This window comes from Microcebus murinus, chromosome 19 (assembly GCF_040939455.1).
Source record: "Microcebus murinus isolate Inina chromosome 19, M.murinus_Inina_mat1.0, whole genome shotgun sequence".
Taxonomy (NCBI): Eukaryota; Metazoa; Chordata; class Mammalia; order Primates; family Cheirogaleidae; genus Microcebus; species Microcebus murinus.
The window spans coordinates 2,326,535-2,337,909 of NC_134122.1; the positions used below are offsets into that span (position 1 = coordinate 2,326,535).

Consider the following 11,375-nt stretch of genomic DNA (forward strand, 5'->3'; position numbering starts at 1 on the left):
CCCAAGGGCCTCAGAGTTGCCGATTTCGTGGGCTTACCGGTCGCGGCCGCACAGCACTGGGCCTGGCGTGCTCGGGGGAAGCCGCCTCATACCCTAGACAGCGGGCCGCCATAGAGCCGCTGAGTCCAGCTTCAGGCTAAGGGCCTAAATCAAAGGCCAAACCAGCCACCCATGTCAGTCGCCGGACTGAGGCAAACAACTTGACCCTGGGGAATCGATGGCCGTTACCTTCGGGTAAGGCGACCAGGCAGGGATCCTCCAGAACCTGGGACACGTTCTATGTGAAGAGAAAACCTTTATGGAGAAGGCCGGGAACATGGCAGGAGAAAAATGTTATAAGCACCTTAAATTTTTCACTTTTCGGTACCACATTTCCTGTTAGTTTTTCCAGTCCATTTTCGCGGCCGAGGAATCAGCACTGTCCCTCAGAGTAGAGTTGTAAGGAGCTGGGCCTCGCAGCCGCAAGTTTAAATCTGGCCCTGGTCATCTCAGGGCCATGCCTCCTTGACAGGACATAGTACCACTTCATGAACTGTTTGAGGAATTATATTTCATAACATTATGTTTTCTTCTTAACTTGCGTGGATATACTCCTCTCAGGTGCTGACGCAGAGTCCTGCCGTCTTGTTCAGGAGCTCTAACTGCAGGTTCCGGCGCCCAGGGAGTTCTAACCCTGTCTGGACGCACCTCTGGAACAACATGGCAAAGGAGCAACAGCTTTGCCTTTCTGGGCTTGAGCTAGTACTTCTGAGGTTGGCGGTGAAAAGTAATGGTCTCTTTAAAGACTTCCCCCTCTAACCTCCAGTGAGACCCTTTCCTGTAACCAAATTCCCAATGATATTCTCCCTTACATTTTTTGAATAGTTTGTGCTAAAATCCATACATGAGTCAGCACATTTAATGCTGGTGCATAACCTGAATCTAATCATGTTAAAACATGATTTGCAGTTTCCTCATGATTGATGATGTTGAGAATCATTTCGTGTGCTTATTGGCCATTTGCATATCTTCCTTGGAGAAATGTCTGTTCAAGTCCTTTGTCTGTTTTTTAATTGGGCTTTTTGGCTTTTTGTTGTTGAGTTGTAAGGGTTTGCTATATATTCCGGATGTTAATTGCTTATCAGATATATGATTTGTGACTCTTCTCACAATCTGTGAGTTGTCTTTTCACTTTTTTTTCACATCGAACATAATAACAAGGTTTGAGGAAGACATATTTCACATGGATGTAAAAACCCAGTCATCACGCTTATGAACTACAAAAGGATCTTTGCTTTTTTGATAATATTCTTTTTTTTTTTTAGTTTTTTTGTTTTTTTTTATTTTCTTTTTTTTTGTTTTTTTATTTTCTTTGTCTGATAATATTCTTTGATGCACAAAAATTTTTAAAGTCCAGTTTATATCAGTGTGGTGTAGTTTTAATTTGCATTTCTCTTATCCCCAGTGAAGTAAAACTTAAAATATATTTTTCCCTTACAGAAGTTTATAATCTGGTCAGGCACAATGGCCCACACCTGTAATCCCAGCACTTTGGGAGGCTGAAGTGGGAGGATTAGTTGAGGCCAAGAGTTCAAGTGATCTGGGCCAGCCTGGGCAACATAACAAGACCCCTGTCTCTACAAAAGATTGAAAAAAGAAAGACTGCTACTTGGTGGGGTCCTAAAGAAAACTCTCATAGAGAAGGCTAGATCTGAGTGAGGCAGGCCTGGATCAGATTTCAGGGGACAAGGAGATTGGAAGCCCTTCTAAATGGCAAAGATATTTAGACCTATGACCTTATAGGATCTGAGCAGAGGGAGCAGTCTACTGGAATCAAGTTGGGTGGGAAACTGTGTGGGTAAACCCTCATGAGCCCTTCACAGCTTAAAGCTTTAATTTTGTTGCTTTTTTTTTTAAATATATATGAGCTTTCTCAGGTTGAATACAGCTTAAATCTTTTTTTTTTTTTTTTTTTTTTTTTTGAGACACAGTCTCGCTTTGTTACCCAGGCTACAGTGAGTGCCGTGGCATCAGCCTAGCTCACAGCAACCTCAAACTCCTGGGCTCAGGCGATCCTCCTGCCTCAGCCTCCCGAGTAGCTGGTGGCATGCGCCACCATGCCCGGCTAATTTTTTCTATATATATTAGTTGGCCAATTAATTTCTTTATTTATAATAGAGACGGGGTCTCGCTCTTGCTCAGGTTGGTTTTGAACTCCTGAGCTCAAACGATCCGTCCGCTTTGGCCTCCCAGAGAGCTAGGATTACAGGCTCAGGTTGAATACAGCTTAAATCTTATTGGAACTTCTCTCAGAAGCTATAACATCCTTCAAACACCAGAAGTACAGTCTGGATGCTTGATAATTAAAATTGTATTACAATTCACTGAGGGAGAGGAGAATCACCCCACACTTGGTTCACTATCCAAAAGGGGCGAGGTAACCTCTGCTGTGTTTCCACTCCAGTTATTTCTCATTTCAGCATCTTCACCTCACGAGACCAACATCATATGCGTGGCCCCCGTCCATTCAGCATGCCCCCCTCAGCCCCATACTCTGTCAGCAGAACATCACGCCTGGTGAGTGCCCAGCTGTACATATGTATCATGGGAGGAAGGTTTGGGGAATGCTGGTCAGTCATGCAGAGGGGGAAGCATGGTTGGTCTCACTGCATTTGATACTTTGTCCACCTATCCACTAGTTAGGATGATTTACCTATTTCACTCACCTCTGTGGCCCTAAGCTCCTCAAGCTTAGGGCCACATCTTTGTCTTGATAAGGACTCTAACACTGGGAAGGGGTTCCTTGAAGGCATGGAGGACATGTTTATGGGTCATTGTCAGGCTTGTGCCTCACCAGCAGATGACAAAGAATAAAATCCCCTTGCCTGTAGGGAGACTCGAAAGTGCACCAGAATATAGACTGTCTTCCAGAAGCAAGCCCCACAGGTCTGTGCAACTTGGGAACTAAGGCTGAGCCTTTGGGGATGACTAATCTCTTCAGCTTCACCAAACAATCCTTACAGCCCTAGGTAGGTGCCAGGGCCCTGGGTCCCAGGGGCAGAGCCCCGGCCTTGCAGATGCACCTTGCAGTGCAGTTGTATTGATGCCCACCAATGCTGGGCACAGTGTGGCCCTGAGGGGAATAAAAAAGTGCCTCTGGAAGCCTCTGAATGTGCAGTTTTGTTATTTGAGGTACATGGGGACATGGCATACAGCAGATAAATAAAAATAAATATTGGAGCCCTGTTTTTTTATGTGGTCTCATCAATAGCAACATGTCCAAAACGTAGGTGTCACCTTCCTCCCAAATGTGTTCATCCTGTTATTCTCTTCTGGATTAGTCATACCACTGTCCAAGCCAGAAAGCTGAAGCAGTCACTCCTTATAGTTCAGCCCCTACAGCCTCTCTCTTGGGGAGCCTTCTGTCCCTCTAGGTGGCTGCTGCCCACACCAATGCCTAGACCCAAGCCACAGCCTTCTTTCTAGCTCCTTGTACTCTGGGCTTCCCCTCCAGTCTTCATGTGACCTCCAGAATGATTTTTTAATTTCTTTTTGGAACTTTCTTTGTATTATACAGTGTAGTGGGTTGAATAGTGGTGCCCCAAAACTTCATGTCTACCAGACTCTCAGAAGATGACTATAGGCCGGGCCCAGTGGCTCACGCCTGTAATCCTAGCACTCTGGGAGGCCAAGGCGGGCGGATTGCTCGAGGTCAGGAGTTCAAAACCAGCCTGAGCAAGAGCGAGACCCCGTCTCTACTATAAATAGAAAGAAATTAATTGGTCAAATAATATATAGAGAAAAATGAGCCGGGCATGGTGGCACATGCCTGTAGTCCCATCTACTTGGGAGGCTGAGGCAGGAGGATTGCTTGAGCCCAGGAGTTTGAGGTTGCTGTAAGCTAGACTGACACCACGGCACTCTAGCCTAGGCTACAGAGTGAGACTCTGTCTCAAAAAAAAAAAAAAAGATAAGTGAAGTATCCCAAGAATGGAAAAACAAGCACCAGATATATTCTCCAGCAAACTGGTATTAACTGAGTAGCACCTAAGTGGACACATAGGTACTACAGTAATAGGGTATTGGGCAGGTGGGAGGGGGGAGGGGGGCGGGTATATACATACATAATGAGTGAGATGTGCACCATCTGGGGGATGGTCATGATGGAGACTCAGACTTTTGGGGGGAGGGGGGAAAATGGGCATTTGTTGAAACCTTAAAATCTGTACCCCCATAATATGCCAAATATATATATATATATATATATATAAAAAAATAAAAAACAGGAGAAAATATGGATAAGCAAAAAGAAAAGAAAAGACACACACAGGCAATTCTGCCTCCCAGAGATAGCCACTGTTAACATTTTAATGTATGTCATATCAAAGTGATATTTATAAAATGCAAATTTCTAAAATGCTTTAAACTCCCAGATACCTTCAGGAGAACATCAAAGCTCCTTCACAGGGCCTTCCAGAACTGGACCTTTTTGTAAGTATTTTCCCTCCACCCTGTAGGGTTCTGTAGAATCAGTGACATGCGGGGCGCCCTTGCCTGTGCTTGTTCCTGGCGGGGAGGTCTGGCTTTCAGCATAGTGGGGCCTCCTGGTGGAAGTATGCCTGGCAGACCAGCCATGTTGCCAGGGGACCTGTGGGGTAAAGGTGAGTGCAGCCACTCCCATTTCCACCCTTGATTTCTGGACCTTACGTTGCAAACAAGTAGGTAATCCCCATTCATGCCAGCCACCTGTGGGGGTTTCTGACATTTCCTTTTTGTCTGAAGACCCCAGCCCCATCCAGCTCCCCCACGCAGGGCTGCAAGCAGGGACTGTGAGAAGCCCTGTGTGTCCTCCCAGTCCACCAGCACAACAGCATGGTGGGACCCCCAGCAAGGAGAGGTTTGCCTCAGCAGTCTCTATGCAGTACTCCAACCCCAAAGAAACCCTGGCTCTGAGCCCCTGGGAGAGGCCCTTGTTCCCGTGCCCAAGACAAGGAGACGTGAAACCTTGGAAAAGAGCCCAATAAGGAAAGGGACTGTCCTCAGCCACCCCTTTCTTCTCTGGGGTGGAAATTCTCTGTGATTTGGGGATTTAGAGAGCTTTTAAAGCACTAATTTTATTTTCTTAGGACTATTTAGTCTTTTTGGAGAGATTAACAGTCAAAAATATTTATGAAAATTCAAATCAATTATGATTGCCAACCTTGGCACTTTTTTTTTTTTTTTTGATACAAAGTCTCACTGTGTTATCCAGGCTAGCATGCCGTGACATCAGCCTAGCTCACAGCAACCTCAAACTCCTGGGTTCAAGCAATCCTTCTGCCTCAGCCGCCCAAGTAGCTGGGACTACAGGCATGTGCCACCATGTCTGGCTAATTTTTTGTATATATTTTTAGTGGGCCAGTTAATTTGTTTCTATTTTTAGTAGAGACAGGGTCTCGTCCTTGCTAAGGCTGCTTTCGAACTCCTGACCTTGAGCAATCCTCCCCCCTTGGCTTCCTAAGTGCTAAGATTACAGGGGTTAGCCACCACGCTCAGCCAAGCTTGGCACTTTTTTATTTTAAAATGCTTTTGGCAGGGCACAGTGGCTCACGCCTGTAATCCTAGCACTCTGGGAGGCCGAGATAGGTGGATTGCTTGGGCTAGGCCCTATGGCTCACACCTACAATCCTAGCACTTTGGGAGGCCTAGGCAGGAGGATCCCTTGAGGCCAGGAATTTTGAGACCAGCCTGAGTAAGAGCAAGACCCTGTCTCTACAAAAGTAGAAAAATTAGGCTGGGCGCGGTGGCTCACGCTTGTAATCCTAGCACTCTGGGAGGCCGAGGCGGGTGGATTGCTCAAGGTCAGGAGTTCAAAACCAGCCTGAGCGAGACCCCGTCTCTACTATAAAAATAGGAAATTAATTGGCCAACTAATATATATATATATATATATATATATATATATATATATATATATTAAAAAAAAAAAATCAAAAAAAAAAAAAGTAGAAAAATTAGCCGGGCATGGTGGTGCACACCTGTAGTCCCAGCTACTTGGGAGGTTGAGGCAGGAGGATCGCTTGAGCCCTGGAGCTTGAGGTTGCAGTAAGCTATAACAACACCACTGCGCTCTGCCCAGGGCAACAGAGCAAGATCCTGTCTAAAAAAATATATAGAGGCTGGGCATGGTGGCTCACGCCTGTAATCCTAGCACTCTGGGAGGCCAAGGTGGGAGGATCACTCAAGGTCAGGAGTTCGAAACCAGCCTTAGCAAGAGTGAGACCCTGTCTCTACTAAAAATAGAAAGAAACTAATTGGTCAACTAAAAAATATATATATAGAAAAAATTAGCTGGGCATGGTGGCACATGCCTGTAGTCCCAGCTGCTTGGGAGGCTGAGGCAGTAGTATCGCTTGAGCCCAGGAGTTTGAGGTTGCTGTGAGCTAGGCCAACACCATGGCACTCTAGTCCGGGCAACAGAGTGAGATTCTGACTAAAAAAAGAAAAAAGAAAAAAATATATATATATATGCATATATATGTATATATATATATAGAGAGAGAGAGAGAGAGTGAGTAACAAAAATGTAAAACATGACTGACCCACGCCTCAGCCCCACTGTGCAATGTCCCTGAGGCCTCAATGGGAGCTGCTTCAGGGGAGGCTTCTGCAGAGTGAGGCTGAAGTGCTGAGGGACCTGCCATCGATTGCACAACTTCATGATATGAAAAAATGGAAAAACTTAAATGCCTATCTATAGAAAATGAGTTTAATTGATTATGAAATTGGGCCCACCTGAATGATGAAACAACTTAATGAATTACTGAATAAAGGGGAACTATATTCTAGTTCTCGAGGCACACGGGTCAGGCAGGCTGCCTTGTCATCAGAGGTGGGTGGATGATAGATGGATGTGGGCAGGACCCAGGTGTCCTCACTACATCAGCGCTCTAGCTCCCAGCAGCCTGACACCCCCGGCCCCCAGTGCTGCACCATGAGGTGGTTGAAACCTTTTGTGACCCAGGTTTGGTTCATGGACCAGGATACCATCCACTCCCCTTTAGCACGGACAACACTTGGCACAACACCTGCCCTGAAGCATTAACACATCACAGCTCCTGTTTATAAAGGGCAGAGAGCTGTAGGCTTAACTCTCTGTGAGCAGGTTTTCCCTTATTCTGTTTGTCTCCAGTCACCACTAATGGTCCCAATACACAAATCCCCACCTATGGGCGTATCAACATGGTACGGGGGTGGTGCTTGGCCCCCCAGGTGTCCCTGCACTCACAGCCCTGGGGCAGAGTCCTTACCCACTGGGCTTGGTGTGTTGCTCTGTGCAAGGCTGGGTGCCCGAGGTGCACGAGGCCAGAGAGGAAAGTTGCCAAGGGCAGTTTGGGCCTGCACAGTGTGTTGCACTCCAAGCACGAGGCATGGCCATGGGAGCACAAGTGATTCCTTGCTGGCCCTGGAGAGGGGACCTTTCCATAACTGGAATGAACATACGAGCAATGGGAGGCTGACCTGGTGAGAGGGGACTGTGCAAAGTGGGGTAGGGCACGAAACAGGAGGCTGAGATAGAGAAGGGGGTGAAGACGCAGCCCCTCCCCTGCAGCTCCTTCCCCACTAGTGTGCAGACTCTGACAGATGAGGCCTCCTGTGCCTGCAACCTGCATGCCAGGGCCTGGCTTGCCCCAGAGCCGAGGAGGGCCCTGAGCTCCTGAGTGGCTCGATCTGCTGCCTCCAGGGAGAGCTAGCCCACCACCATCATTCAGTTACAGACCAGTCTCTGGTTTTATTAAGTGGGAAATGGCCTGGAGCCCCCTGTGTGGTGTGCCCAGCTGTCAATATGAATGCTCCCACAGCCAGTCCTGCTCTGGGTGCCTCTGCCTGCCTCCTAGGTTCTCTCTCCAAACCCAGGAGTGGAGGGTGCCATCCCCATGGCCTATGGAAGGCAGGGTTCAGAGGGGCTGAGTCCCCACCTAAGGCCACCAACTGGTCACTGAGAGGGTGGAACAGATTGGATTGAAGTGTGGCCCTGGTCTGTTCTCAGTGGGATGGGGCCATCTCAAGGGTCTCTTCCAGCCCATCTCAAAGGTCCCTTCCGGCCCATCTGAGACCTCTGCTCACTGCTCAAATCAGTCCAGGCTCTGGGGCCACATGGGCCCCACCCCGGTGGCATCTTTGCGAAAATTAGATAATGGTGCCCCCCACCAACCCTAGCCTCCAGGCCCCTGGCCAGGGCCCACAACAGGGCCCTAGAGAGCCTGGTCTGGACTTGGCACCTACTGGTGCCCCCCTGGGATGGACATTCCCCCCGGTGTCTGCCTCCTTGGTCTAAGGGTTCTGTACCTTCCCCTCGTGCCTTGGGCCAGGAAGGTGGAGGCCAGTGTCCCCAGGCAGCTGAGGCATCTCTGGTCCAATTTGTGGTGTGGGGGTGGCCGTTGGGTCACCTTTTGCTTCCCAAAAGCATCACCAGGAGGTTGCCCCCACCTGGAAACTTACATGGTAGAAGCTGGTGGAGGGAGGGAGGAGGAAGGTGGCTTCATCTGAGCTCCAGGGCACTGGCTTGCGGTTCCCTGTGCTTGGCTCTCATGGTGTGGTCCCTGCTCCTGGGACAAATCTTGTCTGAGTCTGGCCAAGCCTGATCCCTGGGCCCCTGAATGTCTGGCCTGGATACCAGGTGGAGTTCTGGAGCTTTCCCCTCCCTGCTACCCTTGGCCTGTTATGGACTAGTGGGACTTCCAGCCCTGAGCCCTGGAAAGCGGAACCCTGGCCCTTCTGCTCATCTCCTGTAGGGCCTGTCCCCAGGATGCCCCACAGTCGCTGCCCTTCCAGGCCAAGTCTCACCTCCTCCAGGAAGCCTCCCAGCACTGGTGGCCCAGACGCTGAGCTCCCAGGGGACAATTCTTCTGCCAAAAATGGCAGCTCCAAGGACTATAATGAGTCTGGGGAGGGGGCTGCAGACCCTGTGGCAAAGACGGGATTCAGGGGCTGCCTGAAGCTGTGTTGACAGGGGTCCTCTTAAAACTGCTGGATCAGCGCTGGCATGGTGGCTCACACCTGTAATCCTAGCACTCTGGGAAGCCAAGGCAGGAGGATCACTGAGCTCAGGAGTTAAAGACTAGCCTGAGCAAGAGCGAGACCCAATTTCTACTAAAAATAGAAAAAAATTAGCCTGGTGTGATGGCTCATACCTGTAGTCCCAACTACTGGGAGGGCTGAGGCAGGAGGATCACTTGAGCCTGAGAGTTTGAGGTTGCTGTGAGCTAGGCTGACACCACGGCACTCTAGCCCAGGTGACAGAGCAAGACTCCATCTCAAAAAAAGACAAAAAAACTTCTGGGTGGTAACATTGCCCCTGGCACTGCCCCTGCAATCGAGAGCTCTACCTGCGTTCCTTTCCCACTGGCCTCATGGAAAGCCCACCCAGGGGCTAGTTTTCATTGTCAGCCGTCTCAGAAACTAGGAGTGCTTTAACTGCTTTTATTTCAAAGTAGGTGAAAAATAAATAAAATGAAGCTTGATAACCTCAGATCAAAGTTCAGAGTTGACCCATGTCACGTGCTTTCAGAGAAAGTGCTTTTCTAAATCCGCCCTGGTAAAGGGGCGGGATGAGAAGGAAACGGCCCCTATAAAGCTCCCTCCTGCCCTGACCAAGCCAAGTCTGAGGGAGCTGGCGCCCAGCAGAGCTCAACTCCTTCCTGACGGGCGTGGGGTGAGGCGGCGCTGCTTGAGGACAGACTGTTTTCCAAGGTGGGCTGGGGACAAGAAGCCATGAGAGCTGAGGGGCCACAGGGGCTGAAGAGGCCACCATTGCATAGCTCCGGAGGGGTCCTGGGAGGTGTCCCGCCAAGGCCTGAGCTGGAAAGAAATAAGTCTGAAGCCAGCCCTAAGGCCAGGCGCGGTGGCTCACACCTATAATCCTAGCACTCTGGGAGGCCAAGCGGGCGGGTTGCTCAAGGTCAAGAGTTCGAGACCAGCTTGAGCAAGAGCATGACCCTGTCTCTACCAAAAATAGAAAAAATTAGATGGGCATGGTGGTGCATGCCTGGAGACCCAGCTACTTTGGGAGGCTGAGGCAGAAGGATCGCTCGAGCCCAGGAGTTTGAGGTTGCTGTGAGCTAGGCTGACGCCACGGCACTCTCGCCCAGGCAACAGAGTGAGACTCTGTCTCAAAAAAAAAAAAGCAAACTCTGTGCATTTCAAATAAAGTTATTTTAGAAAAATAAAAAAAAAGGAGCTGGCCCTAGCGGACAGCAGCTGAGCAGCTGCTGGCTAAGCAAAACCGGAGGGGCAGGGGACAGACTGACCTCCCTTCTCTCAGCTCCAGCTGTCTGTGGCTGCCTCCCCCATCAGAACCATCCAGAAGCCAAAGGGCCAGGCACAGATCAAGGATGCAGAGGGGCAGGTGGAGAACAGTCTCAGTGACAGCCCCTGGTATGGTGTAGCCTAGGGCACTGTGGGGCCCTGAGACTGGGAAAGTGGCCCTGGGCAGGACGGGGAGCCCCAAAGGCCGTGGCCACATGCACTGTGTCCTCAGGGGACGTTTGTTTGAGCACTTTCTCCCAGGCCTGCAGAGACGACCCTGACCCTTGGGGAGCTAAGGCCAAGGGAAGGCTCCACAGGCACATGGAGAACGGGCCGCAGGCAGCCCTGGGGCTCCCAGTCTTAGGGCCCAAGCGACCCTTCCAGGTGCGCTCCTGTGAGGCTGGAACCTGCCATAGTTTTGGGGATCCCAGGGCCTCCCTGGGGAAAGCGAGTGTGAGGAGAGGAAGGTGACCTGGGCTTTCCTCTGCAGGTGAGCGCTGTTCCTGTGGCAGCATGCAGACACACCAAGGACCCACCCTCAGGATCCCCGGTGCTGAAGGTCGGCATCCTGCCTTGCGGTTAGCCAGGCCTGGTCACGTCCAACCACCAGCTCCTGGGGACAGGAGCAGGACCATTGGTCACTTGCACAGTTGACAGCGGGAGATCCAGAACAACTAAAGACTGAAGTGCCCAGTGAGGAGGGGTGGGGATTTGGCTGCCTCTCCCTGGGCTGAGGCCCCAGAACACCTGAGATGGGGTGTCTCCAGACACCCTGGACAGCCCTGGACAGACTCAGGGGACCTGCAGGACCCCTCAGCCTCCATCCCTGTGCTGGGGTCCATGGCCTGGTGGGGGCCATGTTGGGGACTTAGAGGGACTCCAACTCCCAGAGCCTGGAGCCCCCTCTGCGGCGTGGCCGGCTGTCAGTGTGAGCACTCCCACGGCCAGTCCTGCTCTGAGTGCCTCCATGTGCACACCGCCCCCTTCTGTCCTCAACAGCTCAGGGGTGGAGGATGCTGTCCTCATGGCCTGTGGGAGGCAGGGCTCAGAGGAGTGAGTCCCTGCCCTGAGGCCACCAACTGGTCACGGCAGAGGGCAGAGCCCTGGCC

General features: G+C 50.5%; 1 pseudogene; it reads right to left on the reverse strand.

Annotated features, from left to right (window-relative positions):
• Nucleotides 1-1,176: 1,176 nt before the first annotated feature.
• LOC142862520 (uncharacterized) lies at nucleotides 1,177-1,268 on the reverse strand (annotated as a pseudogene).
• Between the last annotated feature and the right edge of the window lie 10,107 nt (nucleotides 1,269-11,375).